Source organism: Moschus berezovskii, chromosome 20 (assembly GCF_049115385.1).
Source record: "Moschus berezovskii isolate FMDL1 chromosome 20, NW_MosBer_1.0, whole genome shotgun sequence".
Lineage (NCBI taxonomy): Eukaryota > Metazoa > Chordata > Mammalia > Artiodactyla > Moschidae > Moschus > Moschus berezovskii.
The window spans coordinates 55330252-55343876 of record NC_142479.1 but is presented as its reverse complement, the minus strand read 5'-3'; the positions used below and the strand labels follow the sequence as shown (position 1 = coordinate 55343876).

At 49.9% G+C, this 13625-nt stretch overlaps 2 non-coding genes across 2 annotated transcripts; both read left to right on the top strand.

The window, feature by feature from the left end:
- Positions 1-2138: 2138 nt before the first annotated feature.
- LOC129544867 (U2 spliceosomal RNA) lies at positions 2139-2329 on the top strand. The gene has a single exon (XR_008683608.2). It is a non-coding gene; the product is annotated as a U2 spliceosomal RNA (small nuclear RNA).
- A 7965-nt stretch (positions 2330-10294) lies between these two features.
- LOC129544873 (U2 spliceosomal RNA) lies at positions 10295-10485 on the top strand. Its single transcript, XR_008683614.2, has one exon. It is a non-coding gene; the product is annotated as a U2 spliceosomal RNA (small nuclear RNA).
- The last annotated feature ends 3140 nt before the right edge of the window (positions 10486-13625 follow it).

Below are 13625 nucleotides of genomic sequence, written 5' to 3'. Positions count from 1 at the left end.
CTGGGACTCCTTTCAAAATGTCTGATTCAGAAATTTGCAGACTTTCTCAGACCCAGCCTAAGCACAGTATACATTGTCTCCTTGGACCCTCACCCAGTCACTCAACACATATTCATCAAAACCCAAGGACATTCAGAGCACTAGGTGCTGAGAACAGACCAGCGAACAGAAGGTTTCCCATCAGGGTGAAAGTCCAGCACCGACGGCTGTGTATTTGTGAATATACCTGCATTCTCTGCGTCTGTGTCCGTATCCACATGTGCATCTATGCCATGTGAGCATCATGGTGTCAAAGCCACTTGCAGCCAACAGAAATCCAAGTCCAGGGAGAGCGGGGTGTGAAACAGGAGGCTCAGGGTGAGGAGGTGTAGATAGTTTGCAAGACTTCAAATGGAATCATTTCTATTTTACAGGCAAGAAGTGACTTTCCCCAGGAAATACTCATTAAGGCCTTCCGATGCGTTGCATTTCCTCGTGTACCTTGACAAGTACCCTCATCAGAGAGGCATTCTTATCATTCACAATTACAATATCGGGACTCCTGGTTTGAAACTCCTGAGGCCCCAGTGGTTAGCAGATACTTGAATGCAAATCCCTACTTCTTTTCACATTATGTAAGACGTTTAGCCTCTCAGCAATTCCATCTGTAACAGTGCTTTCAAGAAATATGTGAGGCACACACATAACTGCTCTTTTTTTTTTTTAATTTGGCCACACTGTGAGGCTTTGGGGATCCCAGTTCTCCAACCTAGGATGGAAACTGGACTCCCGCACTGAAAGCACTGAGGCCTAACCCCTGAACCACCAGGGAATTCCCTCCAGCAGGTAAACGCAAACATTCTTAGGCATATAAAAAAATAAAGAGAAGTGAGTGAAATTAAGGTTAATATGCTCTTTAACTCAAGATATCTCAGACATTCTCTAGTGGTCAGTGGTTAGAGCTCCATGCTTTCAATGACAAGGCAGGGAAGTTTTTATCCCATTCCTCCTCACGGTTCTTGCAAACCTGGGGCACACACCCTTCCCCCCAACCAGATATCTAAAATATTTAAATATGTAATTAATATCTACATTACAGAGATATGTTACAGTTTTTAATACTGAGTCTTTGAAATCCACTTGAAAGTGGAAACCTTTGAATTCTTGGTACCTCTGGATTTAGCTGCATGTGGCTAATGGCTGTGACAACTCAGATCAACAGAATGTTTCTTCTGGTTTTTAGTCTCTAAGTAGTGTCTGATTCTTTGGGACCCTGTGACCCGCCAGGATCCTCTGTCCACTGGATTTCTTAGACCAGAGTGGGTTGCAATTTCCTCCTCCAGGGGATCTTCCGACTCAGGAATCGAACACAGGTTTCCCGCCTTGCAGGCAGGTTCCTGACAGTGTGAGCAACCAGCGAAGCCCACAGCTGAGGAGGAGAGGTAGGGAAACTAGGTCCTAGGCGGGGGGAGCTTTCGGTAGGAAGCCCGGGATCAGTTTGATTCGTAGAAGCACAAAAGGACAAGGGCGCTGGGGTTGGAGTGAACCCCTCCCGCGGCCCGGCCCCGCCCTCCGCATCCACACGCCCCCTCTCTCCCCACCGTGGGCCATCCGCCTTCCGCCGGGCAGGGAAGCCCCCTCCAGACGCCCGACCCTACGGAGCCCCTCTCTCCGCAGGCGGAGGCCTGTGGACCACACTGCAGGCCGGGCCTTTCCGGCGAGTCAGTCTTGCGACCTTGCCTTCAGGAAACCTCTCGGCCAACAGCTCGCCGCACGGGTCCCGCTCGCCACCCACCCCGCAGCCCCTCCGGCCGGGTCTCTCCTCTCCACTATCCCCGAGGAGGGCTCCCCTGCCGCAGCCCCGAAGCCGTCCCCGGGGCGCTGCGGTCCCGCCGGAGCCACGCCTTCTTGGCGACAGAGGGCGGGGCATGCAGATTCCAGCCGGCGCTTCCGCCCGAGATCGTCAAAGTCCGGGCAGATGCGGGATTTCTCTTTTCCAATGAGGAGAACACAACTTCTGCTGGAGAGTCGGGTGTAGTGCCGCCATCGCACGGTCAAGGAGGCAAAGGAAGGGGGCCCTGGAGGGAGCGGGAACCCGGTCACACTGAGTGCAACATGCAGGCCAGCAGGACGGTGACAGCGACGGGCGGTGGCCCAGCATCGCTTCTCGGCCTTTTGGCTAAGATCAAGTGTAGTATCTCTTCTTATCAGTTTAATATCTGATACGTTCTCTATCCGAGGACAATATATTAAATGGATTTTTGGAGCAGGGAGTTGGAATAGGAGCTTGCTCCGTCCACTCCACGCATCGACCTGGTATTGCAGTACCTCCAGGAGCGGTGCACCCCCTCGGGGACACTTATGGAAGTACCAAGAACAGAAACAAGCTTTTTTTCTGTCAAGGATTGGGTTAATTCAGGGAGTTTTTCAAGTTTGTCTACAAGCTTTGCAAACATGTTCAGTTCAGTTCAGTTCAGTCGCTCAGTCGTGTCCGACTCTCCGCGACCCCATGAATCACAGCACGCCAGGCCTCCCTGTCCATCACCAACTCCCGGAGTTCACTCAAACTCATGTCCATCGAGTCGGTGATGCCATCCAGCCATCTCATTCTCCGTCGTCCCCTTCTCCTCCCGCCCCCAACCTTTCCCAGCATCAGAGTCTTTTCCAGTGAGTCAACTCGTCGCATGAGGTGGCCAAAGTATTGCAGTTTCAGCTTTAGCATCAGTCCCTCCAATGAACATCCAGGATTGATCTCCTCTAGAATGGACTGGTTGGATCTCCTTGCAGTATAAGGGACTCTCAACAGTCTTCTCCAACACCACAGTTCAAAAGCATCGATTCTTCGGCGATCAGCCTTCTTCACAGTCCAACTCTCACATCCATACATGACCACGGGAAAAACCATTGCCTTGACTAGACGGACCTTGGTTGGCAAAGTAATGTCTCTGCTTTTTAATATACTATCAAGGTTGCTCATAACTTTCCTTCCAAGGAGCAAGCGTCTTTTAATTTCATGGCTGCAATCAGCATCTGCAGTGATTTTGGAGCCCAAAAAAACAAAGTCTGACACTGTTTCCACTGTTTTTCCATCTATTTCCCATGAAGTGACGGGACCAGATGCCATGATCTTTGTTTTCTGAATGTTGAGCTTCAAGCCAACCTTTTCACTCTCCTCTTTCACTTTCATCAAGAGGCTTTTGAGTTCCTCTTCACTTTCTGCCATAAGGGTAGTGTCATCTGCATATCTGAGGTTATTGATATTTCTCCCAGCAATCTTGATTCCAGCTTGTGCTTCTTCCAGCCCAGCGTTCCTCATGATGTACTCTGCATATAAGTTAAATAAGCAAGGTGACAATATACAACCTTGACGTACACCTTTTCCTATTTGGAACCAGTCTGTTGTTCCATGTCCAGTTCTAACAGTTGCTTCCTGACCTGCATACAGGTTTCTCAAGAGGCAGGTCAGGTGGTCTGGAATTCCCATCTCTTTCAGAATGTTCCACAGTTTATTGTGATCGACACAGTCAAAGGCTTTGGCATAGTCAATAAAGCAGAAATAGATGTTTTTCTGAAATTCTCTTGCTTTCTCCATGATCCAGCGGATGTTGGCAATTTGATCTCTGGTGCCTCTGCCTTTTCTAAAACCTGCTTGAACATCTGGGAGTTCACGGTTTATATACTGCTGAAGCCTGGCTTGGAGAATTTTGAGCATGACTTTACTAGCGTGTGAGATGAGTGCAATTGTGCGGTAGTTTGAGCATTCTTTGGCATTGCCTTTCTTTGGGATTGGAATGAAGACTGACCTCTTCCAGTCCTGTGGCCACTGCTGAGTTTTCCAAATCTGCTGGCATATTGAGTGCAGCACTTTCACAGCATCATCTTTCAAGACTTGAAATAGCTCAACTGGAATTCCATCACCTCCACTAGCTTTGTTCGTAGTGATGCTTTCTAAGGCCCACTTGACTTCACATTCCAAGATGTCTGGCTCTAGGTCAGTGATCACGTTATCGTGACTATCTTGGTCGTGAAGATCTTTTTTGTACAGTTCTTCTGTGTATTCCTGCCACCTCTTTTTAATATCTTCTGCTTCTGTTAGGTCCATACCATTTCTGTCCTTTATCGAGCCCATCTTTGCAAACATGTATCCAGTTCTTTAAGGAGGTCTCTATTTCATAATCTCCTGATTACCCTGCTTTCTCACTCAGGAATGAGATCTTCTGTCACGCGCCCCCCTGCCCCCCCACCCCACCCCCCGCCCTGCCTTCTCTTGATAGTTCTAACGCGATTCCTGTATTCGTGTGTTCTGATTTAAGGCAGTTCTGGCTGAAAACCACTGAGATCCACTTGGAGTCTAGGTTAAAATGATGGGCTTTAATAGCTCAGTCTGTGTGTTGGTGGTATTGGGGTTTCATTTATACATGTGACTGACTGACAGAGGTCAGTGCCACTGAAGAAGTTGTATCATTACTTGGAGTTATTATTACTTAGACGAGAAGAGGACCTAAAGTAAGAGCCACTATGTCTTTTGGATACACAAGGAAGGCTGCTCAGGTCAGCACAAAGTTCAAATCATGTATAAACCAGAACGAGTTCCCCATATTATCTTCTTTCATCCTTTCCCGTTGACTCTGACTTTTGACCAAGATCTAGGTGCTGGGTGCTGGTCTAAGTGCACCGGACAGCGTGGTGGAAAAAGCAGCTGCTGTGGGAATCTGCCCAGGTGCCACGAGACAACTGCACTCATCTCTCGTGCTAGTGAGGTTATGCTCAAAATCCTCCAAGGTAGGCTTCAGGAGTCCGTGAACCGTGAACTTCCAGGTGTTTAAGCTGAGTTTAGAAAATGCAGAGGAACCAGAGATCAAATCGCCAACATTCGCTGGATCCTAGAGAAAGCAAGGGAAATCCAGAAAAACCTCTCCCTGTTTCATGGAGTCGGCTAAAGCCTTTGACTGTGTGCATCATAACAAACTGTGGAAAAACTCTCCAAACGATGGGAATACCAGACCACCTTACCTGTCTCCTGAGAAACCTGTATGCGGGTCAAGAAGCAACAGTTAGAAGCTTCCATGGAACAACTAACTGGTTCAAAATTGAGAAAGGAGTATGACCAGGCTGTTTCTTGTCACCCTGTGTATTTAACTTTTACGCAGGGCACATCATGTGAACTGCCGGGCTGGATGAGTTACAAGCTGGGACCAAGATCGCCGGGAGAAATATCAGCAACCTCAGATCTGCAGATGATACCAGTCTAATGGCAGAAAGGGACAAGAAACTAAAGAGCCCCTTGCTGAGGGTGAAGGAGGAGAGGAAAGAGCCGGCTTAAAATTCAATATTGGACTTCCCTGGTGGCCCCGTGGTTAAGAATCTGCTTGCCGATGCAGGGGACATTTGTTCAATCCCTGGTCCAGGAAGATGCCACAGGCCATGGGGCAACTAAACCCCTGTGACACAACTACTGAGCCCACACTCTAGAGCCTGTAAATCACAGGTAGAGAGTAGCCCGCGCTCGCAACTAGAGAGAGCCTACATGTGTCAACAAGGACCCGGTACAGCCAAAAATGAAACCATAAGTGATTTTGAAGGAAAACACCTCAATATTAATAAGAAAAAGAAAGAAAACAACACTAAGATCGTGACATCTGGTCCCATCACTTCCTGGCAAATAGAAAGGGAAAATGTGGAAATCAGAAGACGATTGCTTCTTGGCAGGAAAGCTATGACAAACCTAGACAGTGTGTTAAAAAGCAAAGACATCGCTTTGTCAACAGAAGTCTGTATAGTCAAGGCTATGGTCTATCCGGTAGTCACGTACGGTTGTGAGAGCTGGACCATAACGAAGGCAGAGGCTGAAGAACTGATGCTTTGGAACTGCGGTGCAGGAAAAGACTCCTGAGAGTCCCTTGGACCGCAAGGAGATCAAACCAGTCCATCTTAAAGGAAGTCAACCCCGAATTCCCCTCGGAAGGACTGGTGCTGAAGCTGAAGCTCCGATACTATGGCTCCCTGATGCGAAGAGCTGACCCCTTGGAAAAGATCCTGATGCTGGGAGAGATCGAAGGCAGGAGTAGAGGGTGGCAGAGGCTGAGAGGGTTGGGTGACATCACCGATTCACTGGAGGTGACCTTGGAAAATCTCTGGGAGATGGTGAGGGACAGAGAACCCAGGTTGCTGCAGTCCATGGGGTCAAGGAAGAGTTGCACGCGGCTGGGCACCGAACAACGGGAACAGTTTGGGCGGAGCGGGATGTGAGGCAAGGGTTGGGGGCGCGGAGAGGGATAAGGCCTGGAGCGAGTGGGGTTGTGGGTAAGTAGAGTTAAAAAAGCACGTCCATATTTATATATACGTGTGTGTGTGTGTGTATCTGTATATGACATGTCTGTCTCATGCTAGATACTCACAAACTCAAAACCATCTTGGGGCACAGAGGGGCGCCTCCGGTGGCAGAAGGGATTGGGATGGCTGAAACGGGCCCACGATAGGTTTTTTAGAACCGAGATTCCCACCAGGACATGACGGCTCAGAGGAGTGTCTGGCAAAGTCACTGTTTCTCCCTAGTGTTTGGGAGTTGAGGGCTGCCTCCTGCCAGGCATGTCCAGAGGGGGCTTCAGAGCTAATCTGGCCGGCAGGCTATTAGGGTTCCCTGAGAAGGTGTGAAACAGATCACCGCCTCCCACCAACCGTTTCCTCCCACAGAAGAGAGGGAAAACCCAGGGTGTCAGGGAGTCACGGAGCCAGGAGCCAAGGCACAGTCAGGTGAGGCCGTGACCCCAGGTGCCACCCACCCTTATAGAAACCCTGGTGCCGGTGGGCCTGGCGCCAGCAAACCGGCGCGGGTGTCGCCAGCAACACTGCACCCCTCCAAAGTCGTCTTCCTCTTCTGGTGGCTTCCCCCTCGGAGGCACCGTCAGTGAGCGGGGCCTGTGCTCCAGAACCGGGCGAGGTCTTGGGACACCGTGGTCAACCCCGCAGGTCAGCTGCCTGCTAGCTGTGTGACCCAGGCCAAGTTTCTTAGCCTCTCTGGTCTCCTTGATCACAACAGTGGAACGAGGCTAATAACAGCGTCAGTCCTCTCTAGGGTGTCCAGTATCCAAGTGGGTGTGATCATAGCAAAGAATGCAGGGCAGTGACTGCCAGGTGGCTGTCCTGCGGGGCAGTCCCCGGGGCAGTGGGGTGTTGGGTAGCGGTGGGAGTAGGGGTCTTGCCCCTCAGGTTTGACAGAACTAGAGAGTCGGTTAGGGGGAGGACCGACGGTGCTAGTCTCACAGAACCTGCAGCTCTCTAGGGGCTTTGTGGAGAACAGAGAAAAGACAAGAGTGCCCGCCTGGTGATGTGAAAGTCGCTCAGTCATGTCTGACTCTTTGTGACCCCACGGACTGTAGTCTGCCAGGCTCCTCTGTCCGTGGAATTCTCCAGGGAAGAATACTGGAATGGGCAGCCGTTCTCTTCTGCAGGCGATCTTCCCTACCCAGGGATGGACTCCAGGTCTCCCACAGATCCCCTGCAGGCAGATTTCGCCACCAGGGAAGCCCAACAGTACAGGAGTGGGTAGCCTATCCCTTCTCCTGGGGAATCTTCCCGACCCAGGAATCGAATTGGGGTGGCCTGAATTGGAGGCAGATTCTTTACCAGCTGAGCTACCGTCCCAGGGTCTCAGTTAAGGAGCCGGGCCGGGACCGTGGGAAGGAGTCCGGTGTCTGGCAGCCTGGGGCTCACGCGGCTCCCCCAGATGCACAGTCAGGACCCCGGGCTCACGTACACAACAGGGGCCAATCCCCAGAGACTTGACATGTTTGTTTCAGCTTTTTAAAAATGTATTTACTTCCTGGCTCTTTCGGGTTTTAGTTGTGACATGTGGGCTCCAGACCACTCAGACTTACTTGCCTCCATGCATGGGGGAATCTTAGTTCTGGACCAGGAATCAAACTGTGTCCCTTGCACTGGGAGGTGGATGCTTAACCACTGGACCACCGCAAAGTCCCTGATTCAGCTTCTTGATTCCATAGATGTCTGTCAAGTCACCCATGCTGTTGGGCCCACACAAACGGGTGCATGCTCAAATCTGGGAATTTGTCAGAATCATCTGGAGGACTTGATAAACAGAGAGCTGGGACTCCTTTCAAAATGTCTGATTCAGAAATTTGCAGACTTTGTCAGACCCAGCCTAAGCACAGTATACATTGTCTCCTTGGACCCTCACCCAGTCACTCAACACATATTCATCAAAACCCAAGGACATTCAGAGCACTAGGTGCTGAGAACAGACCAGCGAACAGAAGGTTTCCCATCAGGGTGAGAGTCCAGCACTGACGGCTGTGTATTTGTGAATATACCTGCATTCTCTGCGTCTGTGTCATATCCACATGTGCATCTATGCCATGTGAGCATCATGGTGTCAAAGCCACTTGGCAGCCAACAGAAGTCCAAGACCAGGGAGAGCGGGGTGTGAAACAGGAGGCTCAGGGTGAGGAGGTGCAGATAGTTTGCAAGACTTCAAATGGAATCATTTCTATTTTACAGGCAAGAAGTGACTTTCCCCAGGAAATACTCATTAGGACGTTCCGATGTGCTGCATTTCCTCGTGTAGCTTGACAAGTACCCTCATCAGAGAGGCATTCTTACCATCCCCAATTAAAATATCATAATCCCCGGTTTAAAAAACCTGATGCCCCAGTGGTTAGCAAGATGCCTGAACGCAAATCCCTACGTCTTTTCACATTATGTAAGATGTGTAGCCTCTCAGCACTTCCATCTGTAACTGGGCTTTCAAAAAATATGTGAGGCACACACATAACCTAACTGTGTTTTTTTTTTTTTTAATTTGCCCATGCTGTGCGGCTTTTGGGATCCCAGTTCTCCAACCTAGGATGGAAACGACTCCTGCACTGAAAGCGCTGAGGCCTAACCACTGAACCACTAGGGAATTCCCTCCTTCAGGTAAATACAAACATCCTTAGGCATATAAAAAATAAAGAGAAGTGAGTGAAACTAAGGTTAATATGCTCTTTAACTCAAGATAGCTCAGACATTCTCTGGTGGTCAGTGGTTAGAGCTCCATGCTTTCAATGAAAGGGAAGTTTCCATCCAATCCTCCTCAGGGTTCTTGCAAACCCTGGGGCACACGCTTCCCCCTCCACCCCCAGCCAGATATCGAAAGTATTTCAATACGTATTTAATATCAACATTACAGAGATATGTTACAGTTTTTAATACTGAGTCTTTGAAATCCCATGTGTGTTTTCCACTTGAAAGTGGAAACCTTAAATTCTTGGTACCTCTGGATTCAGTGGTACCTCTGAATTCGGAGGAATCACCGGCCCAGCGTTTCCTGGCTGCATGTGTCTAGTGGCTGTGACAGCTCAGATCAACAGAATGTTTCTTCTTGGTTTCGGTCTGTAAGTAGTGTCTGATTCTTTGGGACCCTGTGACCTGCCAGGATCCTCTGTCCGTCCACTGGATTTCCTAGGCAAAAATACCGGAGTGGGTTGCAATATCCTCCTCTAGAGGATCTTCCGAGCCAGAAATCGAACCCGTGATTCCTGTCTTGCAGGCGGATTCTTGACAATCTGAGCCACTAGCGAGGCCCACAGCTGAGGAGGAGGGGCAGGGAAAGGAGGGTCTAGGTGGAGGGAGCTTTCGGTAGGCAGCCCGGGATCGGTTTGGTTCGTAGAAGCACAGAAGGACAGGACGCTGGGGTTGGAGTGAACCCCTCCCGCGGCCCGGCCCCGCCCTCCGCATCCACACGCCCCCTCCCTTCCCCACCGTGGGCCATCCGCCTTCCGCCGGGCAGGGAAGCCCCCTCCAGACGCCCGACCCTACGGAGCCCCTCTCTCCGCAGGCGGAGGCCTGTGGACCACACTGCAGGCCGGGCCTTTCCGGCGAGTCAGTCTTGCGACCTTGTCTTCAGGAAACCTCTCGGCCAACAGCTCGCGGAAGGGTCCCGCTCGCCGCCCACCCCGCAGCCCCTCCGCCGGGTCTCTCCTCTCCACTAGCCCCGAGGAGGGCTCCCCTGCCGCAGCCCCGAGGCCATCCCCGGGGCGCTGCGGTCCCGCCGGAGCCACGCCTTCTTGGCGACAGAGGGCGGGGCATGCAGATTCCAGCCGGCGCTTCCCCCGGAGAACAGCAAAACCAGGGCAGATGCGGGATTTCTCTTTTCCAATGTGGAGAACACAACCTCTGCTCGAGAGTCGGGTGTAGTGCCGCCATCGCACGGTTAAGGAGATAAAGGAAGGGAGCCCTGGAGGGAGCGGGGACCCGGTCACACTGAGTGCAACATGCAGGCCAGCAGGACGGTGACAGCGACGGGCGGTGGCCCAGCATCGCTTCTCGGCCTTTTGGCTAAGATCAAGTGTAGTATCTGTTCTTATCAGTTTAATATCTGATACGTCCTCTATCCGAGGACAATATATTAAATGGATTTTTGGAGCAGGGAGTTGGAATAGGAGCTTGCTCCGTCCACTCCACGCATCGACCTGGTATTGCAGTACTTCCAGGAACGGTGCACCCCCTTGGGGGAACTTACAGAAGTACCCAAAGTCAGAAACTGGGTTTTCTCTGGAGCCAGCTAGTTCTGGAACTTGGTCTGTTGAAGGCAATGCCAAAGATTGCTCAAACTACCGCACAACTGCACTCATCTCACACACTAGTAAAGTCATGCTCAAAATTTTCCAAGCCAGGCTTCAGCCTTATGTGAGGCGTGAACTCCCAGATGTTCAAGTAGGTTTTAGAAAACGCAGAGGCACCAGAGATCAAATGGCCAACATCCGCTGGATCATGGAGAAAGCAAGAGAGTTCCAGAAAAACATCTATTTCTGCTTCATTGACTATACCAAAGCCTTTGACTGTGTGGATCACGATAAACTGTGGAAAATTCTGAAAGAGATGGGAATACCAGACCACCTGACCTGCCTCTTGAGAAACCTGTATGCAGGTCAGGAAGCAACAGTCAGAACTGTACATGGAACAACCGGCTGGTTCCAAATAGGAAAAGGAGTGCGTCAAGGCTGTATATTGTCACCTTGCTTATTTAACTTATATGCAGAGTACATCATGAGGAACGCTGGGCTGGAAGAAGCACAAGTTGGAATCAAGATTGCTGGGAGAAATATCAATAACCTCAGATATGCAGATGACACTACCCTTATGGCAGAAAGTGAAGAGGAACTCAAAAGCCTCTTGATGAAAGTGAAAGAGGAGAGTGAAAAGGTTGGCTTGAAGCTCAACATTCAGAAAACAAAGATCATGGCATCTGGTCCCATCACTTCATGGGAAATAGATGGGGAAACAGTGGAAACAGTGTCAGACTTTATTTTTGGGGGCTCCAAAGTCACTGCCGATGCTGATTGCAGCCATGAAATTAAAAGACGCTTACTCCTTGGAAGGAAAGTTAAGACCAACCTTGATAATATATTAAAAAGCAGAGACATTACTTTGCCAACAAAGGTCCGTCTAGGCAAGGCTATGGTTTCTCCCGTGGTCATGTATGGATGTGAGAGTTGGACTGTGAAGAAAGCTGATCGCCGAAGAATTGATGCTTTTGAACTGTGATGCTGGAGAACACTCTTGAGAGTCCCTTGTACCGCAAGGAGATCCAACCAATCCATTCTAAGGGAGATCGATCCTGGGTGTTCATTGGAAGGACTGATGCTAAAGCTGAAACTGCAGTACTTTGGCCACCTCATGCGACTCGTTGACTCACTGGAAAAGACTCTGATGCTGGGAAAGGTTGGGGGCGGGAGGCGGCGGGGACGACCGAGAATGAGATGGCTGGATGGCATCGCCGACTCTGTGGACATGAGTTTGAGTGAACTCCGGGAGTTGGTGATGGACAGGGAGGCCTGGCGTGCTGTGATTCATGGGGTCGCGGAGAGTCGGACACAACTGAGCGACTGAACTGAACTGTTTTCCTTCAGACTAGCGGGTGTAGTTTGAGGCACCTGCTTAAGCCTCTGTGTTTCTGAAAATCTTTCCTTTTTGCTTGGAAAAGTGCTCAGTTCTTGCTCAAAAACAGCAAATTCCACCTGGAGTTTAGGTTAAAATGATGGGTTTTTACTCAGTTGGTCGGTTGTACTGGGATTTCTTTATCCAGGTGACTGACTGACAAGGAGAGATCAGTGCCACTGACAGAGTTGTATTATTCCTTAAGAGTTCCCAAGAGAAGAGGGCCTAAAATAAGACCACCATGTCTTTTGGATACACAACGCAGGCGTTTGAGGTTAGCACAAAGTTCAAGTCATGAATAAGGCAGAACAAACGATGACTCTTGCTGAGAGTGGAGGACGAGAGTGAAAAAGCTGGCTAAAAACTCAATGCTGGACTTCCTTCCTAGCCCAGTGATTAAGAATCAATCCCCTTGCCAGTGTAGGAGACTGGTTCAATTCCTGGTCCAGGAAGATTCCACATGCCCTGGGGCAACTAAACCCCTTTGATACATCGACTGAGCCAGTACTCTAGAGCTCATAAACCACAATTAGAGAGTAGCCCCCGCTAGCAACTAGAGAAGCCTCATGCATCAACAAAGACCCAGTGCCATAAAAATACATAATTAATTTTAAAAATTCAATATTAGAAACACGAAGGTCATGACATCACTGCATTGCTAACTGAACGCGGGAAATGTGGAAGCAGTGACAGATTTCCTCTTCTTGGGCTCTAAAATCACCGAGGATGGTGACTGCAGCCAGGAAATCAGAAGATGATTGCTTCTTGGCAGGAAAGTTATGACAACCCGGACAGCGTGTTAAAAAGCAAAGACATCACTTTATCGACAATGGTCCCTGTAGCCAAGGCTATGGTCTATCCAGCAGTCGTGTAGGGATGTGAGAGCTGGACTATACAGATGTCAGAGGCCAATGAACTGATGCTTTGGAACTGTGGTGCTGGAGAAGACGCCCGAGAATCCCTTGGAAAGCAAGATCAAACCTGTCCATCTTAAAGGAAATCAACTCTGAATTCTCCTTGGAAGCACTGATGCTGAACCTGAAACTCCAATACTTTGGCCACCTGATGGGAAGAACCCACTCCCTGGAAAAGACTGTGATGCTGGGAAAGATGGAAGGCAGGCGAAGCAAGACAGAGGACAGATGGTTGGATGGCATCACCACATCCATGGACATGAGTTTGAGCAACTCCAGGAGATACGGAAGGTCAGGGAAGTCTGGGCATGATGCAATCCACAGGGTTGCTAAGAGTCAGACAGGACTTAACAACTGAGCACCAAACAACACCAAACAGTGTCCTCTATGCCAGGACATTTTAGTAAATGGATGTTTGGAGCAGGGAGTCGGACTAGAACCTTGCTCCGTCCGCTCCACGCATTAACCTGGTACTGTGGCGCCTTCAGGAACGGTGCTCGCCTCTCAGGGAAAAGAGAAAGTATGAAGCACAGGCTCGCTGCCTCTTTGCCAGTGTCTTCCTCGTTCTGCGCTGGGTCCTGTCTCACGTGAAGGTGTCTGTTTTGTTTCACCAGCGTGTGATTTTCTGTTGCCCCGTGGGGGCGGTTTACTTAGGAGTCCTGTTTCTTGTGAGGGTCACATCCAAGGACCAATATGTAAATTTTCCTTTAACTTTCAAGCCACTGTAATAAGGAGGTGTCCAGATCATTTACTACTTTTGTAAACGTAGTAGTGCCTTCGGACCGGAGCTGGCAC